This window comes from Cucumis melo, chromosome 6 (assembly GCF_025177605.1).
Source record: "Cucumis melo cultivar AY chromosome 6, USDA_Cmelo_AY_1.0, whole genome shotgun sequence".
NCBI lineage: Eukaryota > Viridiplantae > Streptophyta > Magnoliopsida > Cucurbitales > Cucurbitaceae > Cucumis > Cucumis melo.
In genome coordinates this window covers 21,497,764-21,502,912 of record NC_066862.1, presented here as the reverse complement: position 1 = coordinate 21,502,912, position 5,149 = coordinate 21,497,764, and the positions used below count along the sequence as shown (strand labels likewise).

Sequence of the window (5,149 nt, the reverse complement as noted above, 5' to 3'; positions counted from 1 at the left end):
CATCTTATCTCGATTTTCTTAGATTGGATCCCTAACTTAATGCTATACTATGACTTTATGGTTCAATAGTAACAAGTTTGATGAAATAAATAAATCTTCTTGTTAGAATCCCTTGTTTTAACGACCGTATAGCAAAAATAGACCTAACAAATGGGCGTAATTACTAGAGAATCTTGGCAATAGGTTCTTTTGTCAATTTCTTGAATTGTATTACAAAGTCTAAAAATAGTTGGTATGTATTTTTATTTCCTTCTTTATATGACCGAGAGTCAAGATTTGAATTTCTTTATAGATATTAATTGGGAGGAATGACAAATCGAAAGAGAAAGAATAAGAGAAAGGATTTTCTAAGATCAAAATGCACGTTGAAGAGAAGAATCAAGAAAGAGTTGAACAAGTTCAAGAGGAAGAAATCGCAAGAAAAGAAGTTGTTGAACTTAGAGAAAGAACACTTTAGGGAGCTTGCCAAGCTGGATTTGACTCAAAAGTCACTTCGCATTTTGTATCCGGGGACATTAATACTGTTCGAGCAAAAGTTGAGACTCATTCATCTTTTGCCCACTTTCAAGAAAACTTTATGTGAAAATCCTCACAAGCATCTCAAAGATTTCCACAATATGGTATGTGATAGGATGAGGCCCCATGAAATTATTGAGGAGCAACTTAACCTTAGAGCTTTTCCTTTCTCACGAATCGATGGAGCACAGAGATGACTGTACTATTTGCCTCTTAGATCGATCACAATGTGAAGTGGCTTGAAGAAGAGGTTATTGGAGAATTTCTTTATGTTATCAAAGCCCATAACACAAGAAAGGAAATTAATAGTATCAAACAAGCCATCAGAGAGTCTTTGTTTTAATATTGGGAGCATTGCAAGGAGCTTTGTGGAAGTTTTCCACATCCTGAAATTTCTTACCAATACCTCATTCAATACTTCTACTCTGGGTTGCTTCTCTCTGATAAAAGCACCATTGATGCAACACTGGTAGAGCACTTACCAATAAGACCCCATCAAAAGCTAGAGAATTGATATCACTATGGCAGAGTACTTCTGAAACTTTAGAACAAAAGGATCAAACATAGACTACTTAGGTGCCAAGGAGGTAAATGAATGGAGACCTCAACTTTCTAATTTGATTACTATTCTAACTTAAATAGCTAAAAGTGTAAACCATCAAGAGACAGTTTGTAAAGCATGTGGAGTGTTTGGCAATCCACCAGACAAATGCCCCACAGTTAATCAAGAAGTCAATGCAATTGGAGGCTTCTCAAAAAAGTATGACCATTCACACTTACAATTCATAGTGGAGAGACAATTAACACTTCAAATGGGGAGGTCAAGCACATTAAGACAATAAACCTTCTAATCGACCATCTCGTTCATCTTTTGGTACTTCTCTTGAAGACATAGTCAAGAATCTGGCTGGAAACACTCTCTAAGTTTCAACAAGAAATTCATCAACACCAACGGAGTTCAATTCAACTTTCTTAATAAACCAAGTTTACTCAACAAGGGACAAGAACAAGATTCAACAACTTGGGCAACCAAATCAATCAATTAGCAGATTTTGTCTTTAATAAGTGCAAATGCATGATTATCCACTTACATGATCCCAATGATGTGTATGAATTTTAAGGTAAATGTTTTATGTGATCTGGATGTCGTTGATTAATCAATTAGGCTCTAAGCATGCGACTTATGTTAGATGATAAAATTACACTTGTATGATAAAAGCTGTATTATTGCGTAATTCTATCACATTGGTTATACCTTAAGATTTATCTACTGTGTACAAGTTTTCTTTTCTTTTGTCCAAGTGTAAGCAAAAAGAAAGGTTTCATGGATAAATCAAGGTTGAACATAGAGATTTTATGATAATTGAATTATAAGAACATTTTATAATAATAATATGAAATGAAAAGTGGTTGGATTCTTTGAGATGATATGTATGTCATATTTAACTTTTAATTAAGAAGAGTAACCTGATAACTTGTAACTAGTAGAACTACAAGTTATAATGGTCTTTTTATATAGAATAGTTGAGTAGAATTGCAATAAAAGTTATAAATTTCACTTAATAACTATGCGATATAGAAGTTACAAAAGACAAAACGTCTGTTTACAAAAGACATCAGGCGATTAAACCTGGTTAACGTTAACCAACCAGGCGATGAGAAAGATACTATACGATGTAAATCACTAGATGACAAACAGATAGGTAAAAATGTCAGCGAACATTGTGCGACATTCAAAATATTGCAAATCGAAAGCAGTGCAACGTTGCAGTGACTCCAATCTTTAAAAGAATTTATTATTAAGTTAGAGCCATGACTAACCATGCTCTTTAAACATCAATAGGCAATCAAGGCTTCATTTTGCATAAGTGGTGTAGACTGCGAAAGAATTGAAGAAAGAAAACTTTAGAGTTCATCTTTGCTAAACATGTCACACCCCCTTCCGGACTACCTGCTAGCTTAGACCGAAAGATGGCGTGAAGCCGACGAACAACGCTTTTCTTTACCTGTATCTGTCAACTCTGCTTAAAAGTTTAACGTGATGAACTTGTAAATCTAGTATATAAACTATTTTACATGCAACAAAACACAACGGATCCTAGGCTAGTCAAACACATACATGAAGTGTAACTCAGAATTAATTGATTTCACGAGTAAACCTAAAGACACCTTAATCAAAATATAACCAACAAAAAATTTACACAACTGCAGCTTCTAAAGCTTATACAAACTGTGGAGTATCTATAACATACAAGGGTGTATATACATCATAACACAACAGACTCTTTGCCCAACTCAAAACACGTACTGGCAATCGATAACGGAGCTTCAGTAGATAGACTAAGGCAGTCTATCAGGCACTGGAAACTCGATCTCTATCTGGAAAATGGGTAAAACATTTTGGAAAGGGTGAGCTCTGAAGCTCAGTGAGTGACTCAGTTTAAAATTTTGAATTTAAAGAGAAGAGCACGTGAAAACTTTACACATATAAATCTGTTTATACAAGTCGTAAATGTAAACATGTAGTAGTAAGAATAGCTTTCTAAAATACTCAGCATGTTCGTCATTGAATTCTAGCAAGGCATATCAAGTATATCGAAGCATTTTAACTAACATGACAAATCTACGTTATGCAGGGTACACCCAATACAACAACGTTTACAAGCTCTACGATGTAGTGGGGTCCGCCCAGCACTCTCATCATCTTTGTCATAGTGGGGCCTGCCCAGCACTCACGACAACATCGTTGTTACGGAGTACACTCAACGTCAACAACAGAATCTAACCAATGTACACACGAAAATCTCTAGCCTCAGGCTCAAGATCTCAATCATGTAGTTAATGAAAATTTCATAAATCATCTAAAAATATTAAAACATGCCTGCTTATAAATTTTACATAAAACTCGAACTTTACTCAACTTTTTCGTGGAAAACTGTAGTTCTTAAAACAAAACTTCTTGCTAATTCATGCTTTGCTTAAAACATTGTGGTTTAAATACTTTCCAAACATTTAATATCTACGTGCTAGCATAAATTTCTTTAAGAAATCTAGTCTCCAAATGTATACTTGAAAATAGTCATGAAATTCAAATACCTTTCATGACTTCGTAAATAAACATTTATCGCATTCAATCATAATAACAGTTATGGAAAATATTTCAAAGTTGGTTTTGTCACTCACCGTCTTGGGCTAGATCCTTGGTTTATAAGCTCGGTTTAATTCTTCTTGACTTGCCAACAACCGAACCGAGTATTAGAACTCTAAACATTCTGGTTTTCTAAAGATATACATAACATGTTGCACCAAAGATGACGCTCACGAAAACAAAGCTTAAGAAATAAAATCCTATTTCAACAACTCTCTGAAATTTCCAGATTTCTAACATAAACTTCAAATGACTATAACTTTCTCAATACTTAACCAAAATGAGTTTTTTTTATATTAAAATCTTTATTTTGAGGTTCTCTAAAACTTACCTGAAGACATGTAAATGTGATTCCCTGTGAATAAACTCAGATAACCCTCGAAACAGAATAACTTCTAGAATCGCGTGCACACGACCCCTTTAACTTGTCCCTACCATTTAACTTGTTTTAGTCATTTTTGATTCATGATTTCTTCATGAAAGTTGTAGTAAATTGAATAAGCTTCCCAACCATACCAAATAGAGATCCTAACTTCACCGATACACTCTGAAATACAAGAAAAACCAGAGACCTCTTGAATTCGCGTGAAAACCAACTGCCCTGTTTTCTTCATCAAAAAGCACCCAATGAATATCAGAATTTGCTCCAACTTTCTTCATAAAATTTGTTTGAAAATGAGTTAACTTTCAGTAAATGCAAATCTCACCTCTTAATTCCTTTTGAAAAGTTCAAACCAAATTAAAAATCAGTGATGTGCAGAATGAACCAAGATTCAACCATGGATACACTTTGCTTGAGTTCTCCTTCTCTTCTTCAACCTCAAAATTCTAGTAAAATTCCTCTTCTTCTTCCAAAATATCTCTTAAATGTTCTCTGAAAATTGAAGAAGGAAAAGAATGGAAGATGGATGAGAACTTTTCTTTAAAAAATGTTTGGCGGTGAAGGGAAAAGAAGAAGAAAAGAAAAAGTGAAATTTTCTTCTTAGTTTTTTCCATTTATCCTTTATTTTCTTTCTTTTCTTTCTTTTACTTAACAAACCATTAAATATATAAATATATATAAATATATATATATATATTTACACTTAATTTCCATTTTTTCCACATTTAAATAAATTAAACCAGGAAAATATCGGGTTTACAAAACCTCTGCTCAATCTCCCATAAACATACTTCCTTTTATTCTTCTGTAACTTTAGGTGGGAGCTTATAGTTGTGAGAGTATAAAGGGGACTACAAAATCTCATTCACCTAACTTTGCAAAAATAGATAACTATAGAGACGAGAAATAAAAGAGATTGCATTATGAGGCTTGGTGCATCTCTCTAACTTATCATCTTTTTCTTTTATTTATATTTAATTTTTATTATGAATTCAATGATTGAGAGGCCTAAATTTTTTAATATAAGTGAAATGCACTTATATTATCATTCTCTCACTCGTTTACTTACTTTGTATTTTAGTTTCTTACATTACGATTGATAT

At 33.3% G+C, this 5,149-nt stretch overlaps 1 long non-coding RNA gene across 2 annotated transcripts; it reads right to left on the bottom strand.

Moving 5' to 3' along the window:
* Nucleotides 1-2,287: 2,287 nt before the first annotated feature.
* Nucleotides 2,288-4,598, bottom strand: LOC107991050 (uncharacterized). Of its 2 annotated transcripts, XR_007821786.1 has the most exons (4): nt 4,372-4,598; nt 4,181-4,265; nt 3,996-4,095; nt 2,288-2,895 (listed from the first exon to the last, which is right to left on the bottom strand). It is a non-coding gene; the product is annotated as an uncharacterized LOC107991050 (long non-coding RNA). The 2 variants fall into 2 exon arrangements; XR_007821785.1 differs by having other exon boundaries at nt 2,288-4,095; nt 4,372-4,597.
* Nucleotides 4,599-5,149: the final 551 nt, after the last annotated feature.